General features: G+C 41.4%; 1 non-coding gene across 1 annotated transcript; it reads right to left on the bottom strand.

Moving 5' to 3' along the window:
* Window positions 1–3,552: 3,552 nt before the first annotated feature.
* Window positions 3,553–3,667, bottom strand: LOC136752091 (U5 spliceosomal RNA). The gene has a single exon (XR_010817257.1). It is a non-coding gene; the product is annotated as a U5 spliceosomal RNA (small nuclear RNA).
* Between the last annotated feature and the right edge of the window lie 17,133 nt (window positions 3,668–20,800).

Here is a 20,800-nt window from a genome sequence, read left to right as displayed (position 1 = left end):
TCGGTTGACAATGTTGCTTGGTTTGTAGTAGTACATCTGTATTTAGTTACAAGGCAGCTCTCTTATCTCTCTCAGTGGGGAGCTGACCTCACAGACACTTTCACTGCCCCAACGCCCCCTCTGAAAACATCACTCTGTATCCTAACAGCTGTTCTTTCTCCTTTCCTAATTTCTTACTAGACAATTCAATTTATATTTATTGACATGTATTATTAGTATTTATACACATATTTCGCTCCATTATTTGAGTTAACAGATTAAGATATTTTCCTAATAAAATATACCACATACCTCAGGAACACAAATTTTCAAAAAAATGTGTTCAGTCAATGATTTCCCCAATGAAGAGCCTGCGTGGGCACTAAGACTGTCCGCCTGCACGGCTCATATATGTCTTTATTGTGTCACTTCCTCCTATTGAAGTCCAATCTACACCGGTACATGTTCAGAAGAACTGATCCCAAAGCCAGATTGAACTGATCAATAGTTCATTTCTTACCTACACCTTGTATTTAGGGATCTTATATCTGGGGATTTCAAAAACTGTTCATTGTGGAACTCATAACTACCAAATGACCACACCTTTAATTTCCTGGAGTATCTGGTTATCTATGTATTTATATCTTCACCAAATTTCACTGTATCCTCAGATTTCCATTTCAAAAATTAGCTCTAATTCAATTTTCAACATTTATTTTTTTAATTCTGGTTGGTAAAACTCATTGTAATAGTATTTTTATGTTTTATTTTCTCCTTCAAAATTATGCAATACTAATTTTAGCTCACTTATTCAATGCTCATAATTTATATTTCTATAGTATCCTTAAAGTTCTTACCTTTTGACTAATTCACTCATCTTAAATCCAAAGTCTAATTTTAACTTTTACTTCAGGTATTTTATGCTATGCACCAATAACCAAATATTTTCTAAAATAAGACTATAATATGTCACTATACTGTTTACATTCTCCTGCTATGGGTTTTACATCAGGCTGTCACTCAGGGCTGCACCAGAGTGCTGCTCCTGTGGATTCCAGCCTTTAGTTTTCCTTTAATTTGACTTTACAGAATTTGTCCATAATATGATTTTTACAAACAAATTATTGTTCTTCTGAGGCTTAGAGGACACCATTACTATTTATTTACTTTATTAGTATTATTAATCTATGTATTTAGTGTATGTTTTGTATTACTTTAACATTATTCTTATAATTGATGTATTATTCATTTCTAATTTCTGATGCTTTATGCACTCTGTAATGTCTAAAGTTAAATGTCTAAATCCTCATTAATCTGTTGTTAAAACATCAATGACTGCGTAATTGTACATTTAATTCTGAAATTATTGGTTATTTCCCTTCTCAGTCTTATTCTGTACTATGTACAATATTAAAAATACAAAGCATACAAAACAGACATTTACCTTACATAACCTTCAGACTATATATATACATAAACACACAAAGCACATACAGATTGACATCCAAAGATAATTCAGATATTAGATTAGTGGCGTGTTTTGTTGACCCTGCAGTGTCTCAAACAGCCCTTAGCATTTATTAATTTATTATATTGTTATTATTAAAAATCAGATGTAAAATAATCTTTGAAATACACTACATTGGTGTTTTCTTGATCTATTATGATGAATTTCTTCTCTAAATTCTTATAATTCAGACAAAGAATTATGAAAACTTTGTAGTTTTTTTATCTTGCCTTTACCATTTTAAGTTTAACAATTAAAACTTGTAGGAATTCACATACAGACACTTATTTAATGCTATTATGCCAACCCTATCTTTGCCAACGATGGGGCTATAACGTTGGACTTTATGTACCTCTGGTTCCATCTGGTTATTGACTACCACTAACTCTGGCCCTGGCATACAAGGATTTCCTTGCTTAACCTGGGGCTCAGCAGGCCTCGTCGTACCTTTCGGTTCCCTTGGCATCTCTCCCCACAGATCTGTCTTACCTGGAGATCACCCTACTGTGATCCTCCGCTGTACAGTCAACCTTTCTGTTTGTTTTACCTCTACCTCTCCACAGGTTCTCTTTAAATTACAATCTGAGAGCCTCACACAATCCCGAGATCAAATCTAAATATACAGGGTGGTCATTTTAAAGGTACTCACCCATGCTTTGGTCCCGGGAGTGGAGGCAAGTTTAGATCCTCGTTCGTGACGCCAAGTTGTAGAACCGTGTCAGAAATAAGTGGAGAAGTCGCGGAGATAAAGCAAACAGAACTTTAATCGAGCCATTCGGAAGCCCCACGTCAGGAATAATTCCTTCAGTGAGACTTAATGTTTACAGACATGAGTACAACTTTATTGGAAAAATGACGTAACATCTTATGGCCGTTCATCCAATCAGAAGATACAGGTCCGGGTCCGTTTTACGATCTGTCCTCCCGTGAAGAGGTGATGGATCCTAAGCAGATGTCTGTCTTTGATGTGCACTAGGAAGATGCGATCCCACGGTCTTCATTTACCTAGTGTCGATCGCTCTTTAACAAAAACAATTCCTCCCTGTCTGGAGAAACAATTCAGTCATAAACAAATTCTCAGCAGACAGCTGTAGGCTATTTCGGCACTGTGTAATCTTTCATTACTGACAGGAGTTTCTAACAAACCGACCTTGTTGACCCTTTACTTGTCCTGCTAAATCTAATCTGCTCAGCCTGTATACAAAACTACTTCTAATGCTAGTATTAATATAAAACATTATATAATTCTCACAAAACACTTTCTTCAACTTCCTATACAGTCTTCAAAAGCTATCCGACTATAGCAGCTGGTGTTTGAAGACACATACAATTATACAGCATTTTCTGCAGCTTCGCAAGACCTAATTTTAAACGTTGTTGGTAAATTAGATAATTAGTGAGGACCCTCTATTTCCATTTCTTCCTCCATAATTGCTAAAATAAAATTTTACTGACATTTTATTGACCCTACCACTGCATAGGACACATCTGTAACATGGACGCTACTGAATGGCACATACATTGAAAACTACGGAGAATTGAGACAAATCCAATTTACACTTCATAAATAATCTTAAAATGTTTCCAACCAATGCAAAACCCACGTGAAATACGTTCATTCACATTTTTGGATAACAAAAAGAGAGATTATTACATATGTTCCCTATGATGCATCTACAGAGCGAGAGACAGAGAGAGACAGAAAGACAGACAGACACTAACACAGCCACCCACCCACCCACCCACTCACACACACACACACACTCTATCTCTCTCTCTCTCTCACACACACACAGCCAGCAAGACACAGAGCCAGCCAGCTCAGCGATGACATCACGAACCTCACTCTGAGCTGACTGTTATGACATCACAGAGCACGTGCATTCCGTTGCTTGCCATCTGTCAACCACTCAGTCACTGCCAGCCAGACTGCCTGGCTGGCTGGATGGGGGTGCTGTTTGCTGCTGCTGCGTACCTTAGCAAGCTTATTTGCTTGACCGGCCTTCCTCCTCCTCTACCCACATGCCCACCTATGCCCGATCTGCTGTTCACCTGGATCACAGCTCCGCCCCAACAAGGCAGAGCCTCCCAAGAATGGTACAAACTCATCCACGTTCCCCTCCATGGAAAGCTTAAACAAAAGGCAATAGCGTTATAAGTAATGAAGAGGAACCCGAGTCCAAGACGCTTCCGACCAGCCATACATATTTGTGTGTATTAAAGATCACATTTTATTACATTTTGTTTTTCTGTACTTCATTACATCTTATTGTGATTGATAATTTTATTCATTATATTCCATATGTATGTATGTAAGTTTGCATGTCCAATTGCTTTGACAGTACAACTGCACTAATTTGAGAGAGAGAGAGAGAGAGAAGTGCTAGGGCACATCTGTAACATAAACTAGGGAACATTCGTCACATGCTTAGGGAACATTCATAACTTTACAGGGAACATTTGTAAAATGAATTAGGGAACCTTTGTGACATACTAAAAGGACATACTGGTAAGATGTTGGACACATTTGAAACAACAAAAATGGCATTTGGTTATTTATTAGGGACATTTATACCAGTCTGTGCAAATATCTATGCATATTCCAATGTTTGCTGCAGGACTTACAGATTGAGTGAGGGGGTCAATATGTTTGATTCAGAACTAACCACTGCTTCCTCAATTTTGTTTTAAACATAATTTAAAAGAAAAGTGGGCTATACATTGGTCTGGAAAAAAGGAGCAGTGGTCCCTAAGACAATTCATTTAGTTTTTGGAAACAATTCCTAAAACCCATTTTCTGTAAAATATGTTATCAACTTGCATTAATAGATCATCCAAAGTACAATCATACTAATCATGAAAATGTTCATATTATTACATTCTAAGGGTTCTAGTCTATTGTGTATTGTAATTATTATCAGGCCCTTCTCTTATGTTTTACAGTTGTTATTATTATTCCGTACAATACAGGGATTAAATAAAGCATTTTAACCACAAAGTATTGGCTACAGTTATGATGCCTACTTCAGTGTTCATATGCATACAGTTTCTGAGGTCTGGACCACTGCACAGTAGTCCCTGGAGTTGTAGTCCAGACCACTGCAAAATTCGTGCTGAAGTGATCTGGATCACCACCCAATGGCCCAAGGACCACTGCAAACTTGGATTTCAATGTTTTTGTGTAATCCATGTTGCAATAGCAACTACCATGTTCCTTTGTGGTGAGCTGGTTAATTCTGATCTGGGAAAACCACAATCCTGCAGGTTTAATATGTCTCTCTACACATCAGTCCCTGAGTACCTTCAACCAATGGTCATTTTGACCAATTAAGCCCAAGAATTGAGTCAATTAAGTTGTCAAGGACTACCCAGTAAAGACGTGAACTCACGACTAGGTCACACTGTGAGCTCTCCAGAGCAGAAATTACACTGAGCTCAGTGTGAGCTCACTTAGCGCTTTTCCACCGACATGGTGCCGGTGCTGGAGCCCAAGTTGCAGTTACAAATACAATGCCGAGCACAACAGTGCAGCGCCACCTCCTCTCTATCCAGAACACAAAGACGTGCGTGACTCTAACCTGTCCGGCTTTACTACATGCAACTGAAATATGTTCTTAAGGGAACAACATAACACATAGTGATTTCTCCCTGATATAAAGTAAAATAATGTATAAAGTGTTTTTAATTTCATTTACGATACCTTTTCATAGATATTTATTTTTTTCAATAATAGACTAATGTCTCAGTCTTCCCCCACATTATTTAAAACGTCCTCGTTTCTTAATTAAATAAATCATACAGTATTTCTAATGTTACATTTTTATATATATATATATATGTATATATATATACTTAGATTTCCCAAATGATAAACTGATGTTGCAGTAATTTAATCACAATAGATGTATATTAGTACAATAGGAACTTTTTTTTTTTTTTTTAAGAATGACAAATTAGAAGCCATTACTGAATTGAACTGTAATGTAACATGAAAACAGGTATGTACTACGAAATAACTAAATCTTTAAACTTGTCAGGTTTCATAACTTTACGACCACTAGGTACATCCAGCAGGTAATGACACAGGAGTCTGCGGTCGCTGAGGTAAGACACAGTCTCTGGGTGCACTGTGACTTGGGCATCCCGAAGGCTGGAAGAATGGGTGACACCTGGGCATGGCTCAAGTGCTAGAGCAGGCTGTGGAACAACACCTGGAACAGGTAGCATATCCCTCTGGACAGGAGCTGTAGAAGAAAGAAGAGAGAGAGACGGCATCGAGTGATGACTGGAGCTCGCTGGAACTGGAAGTGGGTAAGGGACGTCTCCAGACAAAGCCGTCAGTGTTGATGGCGGACTGACAGGTGCATCATCAGGATCTCTAAACAGCTGTGGAGGCGCTTCTGGATGAGCAGGTAAGTCAGACCAAGGACCTTTGTATGCCTTCAGCCGATGATTGTAATGTACAATCCATGATTTGGATCGTGGATCTTTTGGGTCAGTGATTTCATAGGTCACGCCAGGACAACCGTCTTTATCCAACCTCTTCAGAACTCTATATGGCCCTTTCCATCTAGGAGCAAGTGTATTCCTTTGATTGGCAGGATCATCAAGGAAAACAAGATCACCTTCAGCATAGGGGTTAAAAGCAAGATTTTGATCATAGTGAGTCTTTAGCAGTAGTTTAGATTCTTTCGACTACTCAGCGGCCATGTCAAAAGCATGTGACAGGCGGTTAAAGACATCCTGGGCATAAGCAGCTGGTGTGCCCGGAGTTGCTTGAGTAGTGAATGAACTGCAGTTCAACAAAACGTCCATAGGCAGACAAGGTTCCCGATCATGAGCAAGGAAAAATGGAGTATATCCAGTACTGGAATGTACACTTGAATTGTACGCAAGTTCCACCTGTGAGAGGTATTTGTCCCATTCTCCTCCATTTTGGTAGATGTATTTAGCGAATTGGTCTTTTAATGTCCGGTTCAGTCTTTCCACCATGCCATCTGATTGGGCATGGTACGGAGATGTTCGTGTCTTCTCAATTCCCAACTTGCTACACAGCTGCTTCACCAGATCAGACTCAAACTGTCTGCCCTGGTCAGTGTGGATGGACTCAGGTATACCATGTTGACGGATGAAGTCTTCAAACAAGCATTGAGCTACACTTGTTGCACGCTGATCTTTTAAAGGAAAGAGATTCACATAGCATGTACAATAATCCATTATAACAAGAACATACCTGTTGCCTTGAGAAGTGACTGGTAGCTCGGTGAGGTCAGCAGCAATTTTCTGGAATGGACGATCCACCACAATAGGTTGTAAAGGAGCTCTAGCTTTTGGTGTTGGAGCACTGCGAGTCTGACATGTTAAACACTCTGTACAGAACTTGTAAATGTCACGTGACATGTAAGGCCAATAGCAGATTTTTCTGGCTCTCTGCAATGTTCGTTCAGTCCCTAAATGTCCACTGAAGACATTTCCATACAGGTAAGTGAGGTCTGTCTGAATGAGGGATTCAGGAAGAACCAATTGGTAAGTATAGGCTTTCTGCAGAAAGGTTTAAATTTTTTGACAGAGGATCCCATTTTCCAAAGTCAGGCGAGGAAACTCATACCAGAGCTTTTTCAGAGCTGACGGGGAGTTTTTGATTCGTCGTGCAGTAGGTCTTCGGTTATCCATTTCTTTTCATTTCATCTCAGAATGACATCCGCTTGTTGTTTCTGCTTCAGTTCATCAATGTCTATTGCTAAATCTTCACAGGTTTGTCTTACAGGAACAGCTTGTTCAGGCTGTAGTTCAGAAGACCAACTGTTTGGCATCTTTTTGGGCAAAGTTTTTAAAGAATCGTTTGTAATAGGGACAGAGACCCACAAAACATACGGTGTTTCTAATTTCTTTCACGATACCTTTTCATATATATTTATATTTTTCAATAATAAAGTAATGTCACAGTCATACCATTGAGCTTTAACAATGCCGAAAATAATAATGCGTTTATCTTTAATAGTGAAGATATTGTATAGATGTATATCTTTCATATACACAAATAGAAGTGAAACTTTCAGACAATCCATGAAAATGTAATGTAAACATTTACACTTCTTAAAAATTCTATATATCAATTATATTCATAACCCTAACCCTATCACTAACCCTAGGAAAAACAAACAAATGATGTAACTTTGAAAATATTCAATATTACAGCATACAGTATAATCAACACAGAACTGTGTCTATACTGAAAAGCTGTTGACATTTGAAAAGTGACAGAGGTTTGAATTTGAAAGTATCAATTCATAAAAGATACAATGAGCAGGAGCAGGAGCTGTGCGATCCATTACCCAGAGCACCTGAAGAACGCTCAGGCCAGGAAGAGTCTCAGACAACACATACTGAAGGACAACCCAGAGACTCTCAGAGCCGACTTCTCTCAGACTGGAGACCAGCAAGTCACCAGCAACCTGGTCTTCTACACCGAGCACACCGACGCCTGGCACGCTGCCATCTGTCAACTGTACAGGCACATTAAAAAGAGAGGCATCAGTAAAGGAAGGCAGGTGTCAATCAGTGAGGAGGACGACCCAGACACCTCCATGCTGACAATCAATCTGTACCACACTGGAACAGTCTTAATACAGGGCAGCGAGGGCAACCTGGGCACCTTTGAAAATCAGTTCCACTCACTGAAAACGCTGGCTGACAGAGAGAAAAAGGAGAGACGTGTCCAAAAGAGCACAGACGCAGCCACACAGGAGCAGAGTCCAGCCCCACACTGCCCTGAGAACGGAGGGGAGAGCGCCGCGCCAGAGAACAGCGAGGAATCCACACGCAGCCCAGCGCAGGACACCCCTCAGACACCCGACACAGTGTCCCAGCTGAGGGAGAACATGTCCCTGCTGGAGGTGGAGCTGATGGAGCTAAAAGAGCTGGTGCTGGCCATGCTCACAACCTCCAACACCACAGAGCAGCTAACAGACCAGCTCAACAGAGTCCAACACGAGCACAAGGTCACAGTGAGGGAGCTGAGGGAAGAGGTGAGGGAGCTGCAGCAGGACAGGGAGGCCATGAGGAGGGAGCTGACGGCCCTGAGAGAGGAAATGCAACGCAAAGACAAGACAGTGCAGAGCCTGAAGGAGAAGCTATACAAATTCACTGCCCACAACAACTAGCCCTCAAGAAACCCAGCAGTGCACAATGTGCAGAGCCCTCCCACCCCAATGACATCCAGACATACTGACTCTCACACAACACACCACTCACACACTGCATCCAACACACACACACAACCCGACCCGAACACACAGAGTGCACCCAGCACACACACACACCCTGAGCACGACACACACAGTGCACCCAACACACACACACACACTGCACCCAGCACTCACACACACCCTGAGCCCGAAACCACTCACAAAACCTGCGCACCACACACACAGGCTGAACCAGACACAGATGAGACCCCCTCACGCAGAAAGACTACCATGAAGAAGAACACTGAAGTAGCCCTGCTGATAGACTCAAATGGCAAACTCATAAATGAGAGGCGGCTCTTCCCTGATGGCAAGATCTCCAAGGTCTGGTGTCCGACCACAGAGAGGGCCATTCAGCAGCTGTCCGAGAAGAGCCTCGGCTCCCCCAGCCATATTATTATACACACAGGCACAAACGACCTGAGGACCCAGGAGGACAAGGTGGCCAGCTCCATCAGAAGAGTGCCGGAGAGGGCCACCCAGACCTTCCCCCACGCCAAAATCATCATCTCCACCCTGCTGCACAGGAAGGCCTTCCACCCAACACCATCCACATGATCAACACTGAGATCTCTCGGGGATGTGCTCTGATGCCAAATGTGCACCTGGCACACCACCCCACTCTTGGGGCCCACAGCTTGTTTGACAACGTCAATCTCCACAAACAAGCAGTGAGCGTCTTCGCAAAGACACTCAAAGACATTGCCCTGGGCCGAAACCCAGCCAGCCCCCCACATGGCCACAGAAGGTTCTCCAGCACCCACACCACCCAGAACAACCCCGAGCCAATCAGTAGAGCGGCCCCTGGGAGCCCCCGCCCTCCACCTGCACACCACCTTCCCCAGCCCGGACACCGCAGACCCCAGCCTGGATACGCCCGACCACAGAACAGCAGACCCAGAGTGGAGCCCATCCAGAACATGCACAGAGCAGCCCAGCAGCACAGCCAGCGCTACTACGCAGCAGCGGTCAGCAGAGTGGCCGACACCGACACCGGGGAGCTGCAGGAGATCCGACACCTGCTCAACCTCATCTGCACCCGACTGATAAGATAAGTAACTGTGCATAACAAAGAAACCACTGCAGGAGGTGACTAGCTATTACCACATCCGAAAATCACCGCTGTATAAATGTAGTTATATATTGATATATATGGACATATTTTCAAAAAATGATGTAGATATATGGATGCTTACATATATGTAGATATATGTGTTTATGCGTATGTATATAGGAGTGTAAGTCAGGAGTTTTTTATTTTTTTTTTTTTAATTTATTCGTTTCCTATTTTTACATATCACCAGTATTACTATTTATTTATATGTTTACTTTCCACCTCACACATTTCCAGATATATCTCATTCCAAAGGAGTATATAAATTGCTTAATTAGAGTAGAAAGAAATGCGATCCCTATCTATCACCATGTGGAACATCCAGGGCCTGGGCTCCTCAGTGTTCGGGCTGAAGAGCACAGACCCGGAGTTCAGAGAGAGAGTGAGAGACAAGGATGTCATCATCCTGCAAGAGACATGGTGTCGGGCAGACGTGTCCAGTCACTGTCCCTCAGGCTACAGAGAGGTCATAGTGCCCTCCCTGAAGAAGCCCTCCGTCAGACACGGCAGGGACTCCGGGGGCATAATAATCTGGTACAAAGCAGAGCTCAGTGACTCCATACAGCCCATCAAAACAGCAGAGTCACACATATGGCTTAAAATAAGCAAAGAAATAATTTCTACACAAACCGATGTGTTCCTGTGTGCCGTGTATGTTCCCCCCTCAGAATCCCCATATCACAATGAGGAGATCTTCCCCAACCTCCAGACTGAGGTCTGCCACTTCCAGGTCCAGAGAAGTGTGCTGATCTGTGGGGACCTGAACGCCCGGACAGGCAGCCTGCCTGACTTCACCAGCACACAGGGAGACAGCCACATATTCGGCCACACCCCCTTAAACACCCCCATCAGCTCCCTCAGACACAGCCACGACAGGGGAGTGAATAAAAACGGGCAAAAATTACTGCAGCTCTGTCAGGGACTGGGCCTGTATATCGTGAATGGCAGGATCCGGGGAGATTCTCTGGGAAGATACACCTACAGCTCAGCTCTTGGCAGCAGCACGGTAGACTATGCCATCACAGACCTAGACCCCTTCTCTCTCAGTGCATTCACCTCTATCAGACCACAGCCAAATCACTGTGTTCCTGAAGAGGACAGAGCACAGCAGCAGCGCTCACACACAGCCCAGCAAGCTGTACAGCCTCGGACACTCCTACAGATGGGCTCCAGACAGCACACAAGAGAACCAGAAAGCAATTGTAAATCAAGACATCCAATCACTAATACACACCTTTCTGATCACCCCAAATCAACATAGTAAAGAAGGAATACATCTGGCTATAAAATACTTAAATCATATATTTGAAAAAGCAGCTTTACAGTCAAAATTGAAAATTAAAAAGAACATCCCAACAAAATACAAAGAGGAGAATTGGTTTGATAAGGAGTGCAATAGAATAAGGAAGGAACTGAAGAACGAAGGAACACTTAGATCATAAAGTACAACACACCCGAAAGCAACTGACAATAATCGAAGAGTCCATTAACACAAATAGATTCTGGGAAAACTGGAAAAAATGTAATAAATTAAAACCTGAAGAATTGGCCATTCAAAATTGAGATTTTTGGAAAAAACACTTTGAAAAACTTTATGAAAACATTCACCACACTGAGAAATCAGCTCAGCATGACATCAGTGTGAAACTAAAAAGAATGGAATTGGCATTTAAAGACACCCAGAATCCCCTGGACTCAACTATTACTGAGTAGGAGTTGCAGGAGAAGCTGCGCGCCCTGCTGCCCAGGAAAGCATGCGGGCCTGATGGCATCTCCAACGAGATGCTGAAACACAGCAGCCCTGAGCTACAGCAGGCCCTGCTACGGCTGTTCAACCTGGTGCTCAGTGTGGGCCACTTCCCTGACAGCTGGCATAAAGGACTGATCACCGCGATTCATTAGAGTGGAGACAAATTGGACCCTAATAACTACCGGGGCATCTGTGTGAGCAGCAACCTGGGGAGGGTGTTCTGCAGTATCATTAACGCCCGGATACTGGCCTTCCTTACCGAGTACAGTGTCCTGAGTAAGAGTCAGATTGGCTTCCTCCCAAAACACCGCACAACCGATTATATTTACACCCTACACACCCTCATTGACAAACACGTCAACCAAAATAAAAATAAAATATTTGCTTGTTTCATAGATTTAAAAAAAACATTTGATTCATTCTGGCATGAAGGTTTATTTTACAAACTTCTCCAAAGTGGTGTAGGGGGTGAAACATATGACATCATCAAATCAATGTATACAGGAAACGAGTGCGGAGTTAAAATTGGCAATAAAAGAACAGAGTTCTTCACTCAGAGGCGTGGGGTGAGGCAGGGCTGCAGTCTGTGCCCAACGCTATTCAATATTTACATCAATGAATTGGCCACAATGCTGGAGCAATCTGCAGCCCCCGGCCTCACTCTACATGACACAGAAGTCAAGTTCCTGCTCAACGCAGATGACCTGGTGCTGCTGTGGCCCACAGAGCAGGGGCTGCAGCAGAACCTGGCACTGCTGGAGCAGTACTGTCAGACCTGGGCCCTGGCAGTAAACATGAAAAAGACAAATACCATGATATTCCAGAAAAAGGCCAGGCCTCAGGGAACTAGGTACCACGTCACTTTAGCAAACAGCACCATCGAACACTGCACCCACTACACATACCTAGGCCTCACACTCAGCTCAACAGGAAGCTTCAACACGGCGGTGAAGACACTGAGAGAGAAAGCACGCAGGGCCTTCTATGCCATAAAGAGACACATTTGCATAAAAATACCTGTACAAATCTGGCTAAAAATATTTGAATCCATAATCCAGCCCATTGCTCTCTATGGCAGTGAGGTGTGGGGTCCCCTCACAGGGCAGGAGTTTGCTCAATGGGACACACACCCAATAGAAACCTTGCCTAAAAATATCCTACAGGTGCAAAGGAAAACACCGAACAACGCATGCAGGGCAGAATTAGGCCAATACCCATTATTAATCAACATACACAAAAGGGCAATTAAATTCTGGCTCCATCTAATAAACAGCGACACACACTCCTACCACCACAAGGCCCTGCAATGCCAAGAGCTGAACCCAGAGAGGAGCCCCCTCAGCCAGCTGGTCCGCAGGCTCACTGCGCAGACACACACCGACACCGGCCAGCCTCAGGACAGCAACACACACATGCACACAATCAGAGTCAACCAAATTATCACACAGCACAAAGAAAACTACATCACCCATTGGTAAACACACACACAAGCACAAAGTAAACTGCAGTGCTATCGGGCCCTAAAAAGACACTACACATTGTCAGAAAACCTTAAATGAATAACGAACGAAAAACACAAAAGGATCCTGACCAAATACAGGCTCAGTGAGCACAGCCTGGCCATCGAGACGGGCCGACACAGGCAGACCTGGCTGCCCAGAGAGGACAGGCTGTGTCCCCACTGCCAATGCTGAGAGGTCGAGACAGAGCTGCACTTTATTCTAAAATGTGAAAAATATAAACATTTATGAGAAAAAGTGCCAGTCGGAGAAAGTGCCAGTCCTTCTGGGAAAGGAGACCAGCTGCATATTACTGGCAGCCCAGTATACAGCTGCCTGCCACAGCCTGAGGGACACAGTGGACACTCAGTCCACTCACACAGGGGACACCCCTGGACACAGGCAATGACACCTATGCTACACCCAATTATTACTATCAATATCAGTTTTATGTCTCTCTGAACTATGATTGAATTTTATTAATTGAAATTAATCAGTTACCTGTTTTTAACATACATATTGTGTATTTATGTATGCAAATGTACATATATATGTTAAAAACTGTTGTTTGTCACCATTGCTTTGGCAATACTTCTTTTTGGTCATGCCACTAAAGCACGTTGAATTTGAATTTGAATTTTGAGAGAGAGAGAGATACTGTGTGTGTGTGTGTGTGTGTGTGTGTGTGTGGGAGAGTGAGTGGCTGTGTTAGTGTCTGTCTGCCTGTCTGTCTGTCTCTCTCTCTCTCTCTCTCTCTCTCTCTGTCTCTGTAGATGCATCATAGGGAACATATGTAATAATCTCTCTTTTTGTTTACCAAAAATGTGAATGAACGTATTTCAAGTGGGGTTTGCCTTGGTTGGAGACATTTTAAGATGATTTATGAAGTGTAAATTGGATAAGTCTCAATTCTCCATAGTTTTCAATGTATGTGCCATTCAGTAGCGTTCATGTTACAGATGTGTCCTATGCAGTGGTAGTGTCAGTAAAATGTCAGTAAAACTTTATTTTAGCAATAATACAGGGGAACGAATGCAAATAGAGGGTCCTCACTTTGTATCTAATTTTCCAACAACGTTTAAAATTAGGTATTGCGAAGCTGCAACAAATGCTGTATAATCGTATGTGTGTTCATTCACCACGTGCTAAAGTCTGATAGCTTTGATTATATATATTTTTTCTCATGAACAACAAATGATATTTGCTTCATTTTTACAGAGTATGTCATAAATTCCATTATTATGAAGCCTGACAAATTGTATGCTGTAATATTAAATATATTCAAAATTACATAATTTGTATGTTTTTCCTATCATGTTACAAATGTTCCCTATGTGATAGATGCATTATATCTTAATAATGTCAAAACAATTAAAGATATACGGATTATTATTTTTGGAAAAGTTATAACACATTGCTATTAACTATGTGTGTCAGTAAAAGTTTAAAAAATCCTGACAGTTTTTTATTGATCATGCAAAATACGTGTTTAGGGATCATTTGTAACTTAAAGTTAGGGTTAGTGTTAGGGTTAGGGTTATGAATATAATTGATATATAGAATTGTTAAGAAGTGTAAATGTTTACATTCCATTTTTCATGGACTGTCTGAAAGTTTCAGTTCTATATTCGGTTTGGAAACCGTTTTTTTTCTATTTGTGTATATGATAGATATACATCTATACAATATCTTCGCTATTATAGATAAACAAATTATTATTTTTGGCATTGTGAAAGCACATTGGTATTACCTATGTGTATCTTTAAAAGTTTAAAATTCCTAAAGGTTCTTTACTGATCTTGCAAAATAAGCTTTTAGGGAACATTTGTAACATAGAGTTAGGGTTAGCCACTGGGTAAGGGTTACATCTTACACAAGGGTTACACAAGTGCCGGAATGAGGTCAAGGACTCTGCTGTTTTGACTTCGGTGGTGGAATGACCTGCCCACCAAAGTCAAAACAGCAGAGTCCTTGACCTCATTCCGGCGCTTACTCAAGACGCATCTCTTCCGACCGCACTTGTAATATTAGTCCTCTATCTCTGCTAGATAGCACTTCAGCTTATTATGCTCCTCTCGTTCTTGAATGTTTTCCTCCTTGCTCCCTTTCCCGTAGCCCTAGTCTGTAACCCTACATCTTGACAGCACTTAGCTTTCACCGTCCAGGATGTAGGAAGTCTTTTACTGTACTTGTGTAAATTGTAATTAGAATTTTTAAAATGTATTTTGAATTGCGATATTTTTTAACTAAGTTGAATTTGTAATGATTGATGCCTTGTACTTCTCTGTATTTTTGCACTTATGTTGTAAGTCGCCCTGGATAAGGGCGTCTGCCAAGAAATAAAAATAATAAAATAATAATCTTCAACAGTAAGTTTATTCATGTTAATTTTTCTCTTCAATGTTAAAGAACAGAATTAACCAGCTCACCACAAAGGAACATGGTAGGTGCTATTGCAACATGGATTACACAAAAACATTGAAATCCAAGTTTGCAGTGGTCCTTGGGCCATTGCGTGGTGATCCAGATCACTTCAGCACGAATTTTGCAGTGGTCTGGACTACAACTCCAGGGACTACTGTGCAGTGGTCCAGACCTCAGAAACTGTATGCATATGAACACTGAAGTAGGCATCATAACTGTAGCCAATGCTAAAATGCTTAATTTAATCCCTGTATTGTACGGAATAATAATAACAACTTTAAAACATAAGAGAAGGGCCTGATAATAAATACAATACACAATAGACTAGAACCCTTAGAATGTAATAATATGAGCATTTTCATTATTAGAATGATTGTAGTTTGGATGATATATTAATGCAAGTTGATAACATATTTTACAGAAAATGGGTTTAAGGAATTGTGTCCAAAAACTAAAAGAATTGCTTTAGGGACCATTGCTGCATTTTTCCAGACCAATGTATAGCCCACTTTTCTTTTAAATTATGTTTAAAACAAAATTGAGGAAGCAGTGGTTAGTTCTGAATCAAACATATTGACCCCCTCACTCAATCTGTAAGTCCTGCAGCAAACATTGGAATATGCATAGATATTTGCACAGACTGGTATTAATGTCCCTAATAAATAACTAAATGCTATTTTTGTTGTTTCAAATGTTCCCAGCATCTTACCAGTATATGTCCTTTTAGTATGTCACAAAGGTTCCCTAATTCGTTTTACAAATGTTCCCTGTATGTTATGAATGTTCCCTAAGCATGTGACAAATGTTCCCTAGTTTATGTTAAAGATGTGCCCTAGCACTCTCTCTCTCTCTCTCTCTCTCTCTCTCTCTCTCTCTCTCTCAATTCAGTGCATTTGTATTTACAAAGAAATTGGACATGCAAACATACATACATGCATACATACATGCATACATACATATGTATGGAAAATAAACAATATAATCATAAATCACAGTAAGATGTTATAAAGTACAGAAAAACAAAATGTAATAAAATGTGATCTTTAGTACATACAAATATGTATGTATTTGCCTGCCTTGTTGGGGCAGAGCTGTGATCCAGGTGAACAGCAGATCGGGCAGAGCTGGGCATGTGGGCGGAGGAGGAGGAAGGCCGGTCAAGCAAATAAGCTTGCTAAGGTACGCAGCAGCAGCAAACAGCCCCCCCATCCAGCCAGCCAGGCAGTCTGGCTGGCAGTGACTGAGTGGTTGACAGACGGTAAGCAACGGAATGCACGTGCTCTGTGATGTCATAGCAGTCAGCTCAGAGAGAGGTTTGTGATGTCATCGCTGAGCTGGCTGGCTCTGTGTCTTGCTGGCTGTGTGTGTGTGAGAGAGAGAGAGATAGAGTGTGTGTGTGTGTGTGTGAGTGGGTGGGTGGGTGGCTGTGTTAGTGTCTGTCTGTCTGTCTGTCTTTCTGTCTCTCTCTGTAGTTTTCAATGTATGTGCCATTCAGTAGCGTTCATGTAACAGATGTGTCCTATGCAGTGGTAGGGTCAATAAAATGTCAGTAAAACTTTATTTTAGCAATTGAAATGGAAATAGAGGGTCCTCACTAAATATCTAATTGACCAACAATGTTTAAAATTAGGTCTTGCGAAGCTGCAGAAAATCCTGTATAATTGTATGTGTGTTCATACACCAGCTGCTAAAGTCTGATAGCTTTTGAAGACTCTGTATAGGCTTTGGGATCAGTTCTTCTGAACATGTACCGGTGTAGATTGGACTTCAATAGGAGGAAGTGACACAATAAAGACATATATGAGCCGTGCAGGCGGACAGTCTTAGTGCCCACGCAGGCTCTTCATTGGGGAAATCATTGACTGAACACATTTTTTTTTTAAATTTGTTTTCCTGAGGTATCTGGGAATCATTATTGAAATCAATTAAAATGCTTATTTTCTAAAAATATATTTTATTAGGAAAATATCTTAACTTATTAACTCAAACAATAGAGCGAAATATGTGTATAAATAGTAATAATACATGTCAATAAATATAACTTGAATTGTCTAGTAAAAAATTAGGAAAAGGAGAAAGAACAGCTGTTAGGATACAGAGTGATGTTTTCAGAGGGTCTGAGCGATGTTGATGAAGGTTTGAGGATGTTGACAAGGGGTTTAAGAGTCGATGAGGCTTGGGAAGCTGTAAAAAGGGAGTTTGGTATGTGTGAAAGAAATGTGCTGCCACTTTCAGCACAAGAGTTTTGATGGCGATTGAATGGAATATGAGGGAAAATAAGGAAGTTACTTAAGGTATAACTTAACTTTAAATAAATAAATAATTGAATGAGATATAGTTTAAAATCTAAAGTCATGAAAGTGTATGGAAATAGTGCTTTCCCAAACAGAAATACCCTATTAATCAGGAAGGGATTCACCCCCCAAACAAAACAAAAAAAACAAAAAAAAGGGCGGTAGGGTTGGGGCAGTGAAAGTGTCTGTGAGGTCAACTATGATCATTTACCTAACAACTATTAACTTTGTTGTTGAAAGAGCTGCTGTAATAATTATTAAAATAGTCTTAGATATATAAGTCAGATAAAAGCAAAGAGATAAGCGCATTGTTTTGAAAGTTTGACAGCTCCACACAAGAAAGAGTATTTACACTAGGTAGTAAAGTTGATTCAGTAACACAGGAGATATGATGCTGCTGACGACACCTGAGTGCTGTACTGAAATAATCTGTGAAAATTTGGGATCAAGATTATTATTATGAATTGTCCCTTTACTGGAAACCTCATAGATTGTGTGAATGTCAACTACTGTCCATGTGATAGAGATGCCTTTTATAAGGAGGATCTCTGATGTTGTGCGAACCACACATTGTGTCTTCAGATGACCGATCTATTCCACATGGCAGATATGCACATTATGAATCGTGTCCTGAAGGAATCGATGTCTGACCCGTGGTGGCAGAGGTGCATATGGAGAAGACGCTGGTGTTCTCATTGAGACACAGTAGGCCGAGGGCGCGGCTTTAAAGACAGCCTCACGGCATCTTGAACAGACCAATGTTGAGGTCCACAACGCTGAAGTGATGCTTGACTTAATGGAGAAATAAGTTAAAATACTGAAATTAAAGGTTGTCCAGATTATAGGAATCTGCAATACATTGTGAAAACAGCACAGATGACATCTGCAGTAGCATATATTCTTGTATTGGTAGTTTATAATGTACTTTTGGTGGAGATGTCAAATTACTCAAATGAATAGAATAAGAGTCATGAAGTAAGAATAAGTCCATTGCCCTTCTCTTGAGAGGTATGGAATGTACAATGTTTATCAATTAAAATGCATCAGAAATATATGTGAATAACTGAATTTGTAAAAATAACATGTTTGCTGACTTTTGTATTCCTTTAGAAGCAAAACAATGTATGTATTATGTAACTGGGGATTGACCTTTATGACCTGGGGCAGGATGAAATATAATTTGAGATACACAGTAAAGCTCCAGGAAATTGTAGGTGGCCACTGCAATTTCCATAAAAGAGCTCAATATTCAATAAGGTGTAGTTATGACATAATTGTTTGCCCGACCAGGCAAATAAAAATACATTCCTATCCCCTGATTATTTGAATACCTCGCTGTACATACATACACACCTCGTAGGTGGCAGGTTGGGATAAATGGGAGCTGAACACGCAGCACTATACCACCTGCCCCTCCGGAGGAAGAAGTTATTGTAACTGACAAACACGATTATTTTGGCTTCATTTCGCTTCATTTCTATTGCCAAAAAGGAGGGAATGAAGACTCTGTAAAGGAAGTTGAAGAAAGTGTTTTGTGATAATTATATAATGTTTTATATTAATACTAGCATTAGAAATAGTTTTGTATATAGACTGAGCAGATTAGATTTAGCAGGACAAGTAAAGGGTCAACAAGGTCGATTTGTTAGAAACTCCTGTCAGTAATGAAAGATTACACAGTGCCGAAATAGCCTACAGCTGTCTGCTGAGAATTTGTTTATGACTTAATCATTTCTCCAGATAGGGAGGAATTGTTTTTGTTAAAGAGCGATTGACACTAGGTAAATGACAACCGTGGGATCGCATCTTCCTAGTGCACATCAAAGACGGACATCTGCTTTGGATCCATCACCTCTTCACGGGAGGACAGATCGTAAAACGGACCCGGACCTGTATCTTCTGATTGGATGAACGGCCATAAGATGTTACGTCATTTTTCCTATAAAGTTGTACTCATGTCTGTAAACATTAAGCCTCACTGAAGGAATTATTTCTGACAGTGGAGCTTCCGAGCGGCTCGATTAAAGTTCTGTTTGCTTTGTCTCCACGACTCTCCACTTATTTCAGACACGGTTCTACAGGGTGAATGTGCAGTCCATTGTTTCGGATTTAAAACAGTTTGTTAACTCTGCACAAGCTCTGTTGCGGGGCTCTGCGGAGCTTGAGAATCCGGAAAGGTTTAGATTGAGAAAACTAGAAAAAAAACTAGAAAACAGTGTTGCCCTGCAGGGCCTGAACAACGGAAAGGCTCCAGGACTGGACGGGCTGCTGGTGCAGTTCTTATAAGACTCTGTGGCCAGTACTGGGGATGGACTTACTCAGTGTGTGTGAAGAGGGTGTGCTGGACGGTGAGCTGCCATTGAGCTGCAGGAGGGCAGTACTTACACTGCTCCCTAAAAAGGGTGATTTATGTTAAATCTCCAACTGGAGACCTGTGTCATTGTTGTGCTGTGACTTTAAGATCTTGTCAAAGGCCCTTGCCAACCGTCTCAATCCAGTTATGGGATCCCTAGTGCACCCAGATCAGACTTATTGTGTCCCACAGCGCTCTATATTTGATCTTTTTTTTTTGGCGAGGTACCTGATGTCGGCATCCAGGTTGTTTGGCTTTCAAGCAGGTTTGATCTCCTTGGATCAAGAAAAAGCATTTGATCGTGTGGATCATAAGTATTTTTTCCATAACTTGGAAGCTTTTGGTTTGGGCCCTAATTTCTTGGCACTTATTAAATGTTTGTATAATAATGTTTTTAGTGTGTTAAAAATCAATGGCGGGTTGAGTACCCCATTTCCAGTGCAGAGAGGGATTAGACAAGGCTGCTTGCTATCGGGAATGCTGTATTCCGTGTCCATAGAGCCTCTCTTGCACACGCTGAGGACTGTGTTGACTGGTCTGAGCATCCCGTCCTGCAGTGTGGTGTGTGTTCGGTTGTGTGCATATGCAGACGATGTGTGTGTGTGTAGTGGGGGACTTGGACGTTGTGCTATT

This window comes from Amia ocellicauda, chromosome 6, assembly GCF_036373705.1.
Source record: "Amia ocellicauda isolate fAmiCal2 chromosome 6, fAmiCal2.hap1, whole genome shotgun sequence".
In the NCBI taxonomy this organism is placed as follows: Eukaryota; Metazoa; Chordata; class Actinopteri; order Amiiformes; family Amiidae; genus Amia; species Amia ocellicauda.
This window is presented reverse-complemented; position numbering and strand designations above follow the sequence as displayed.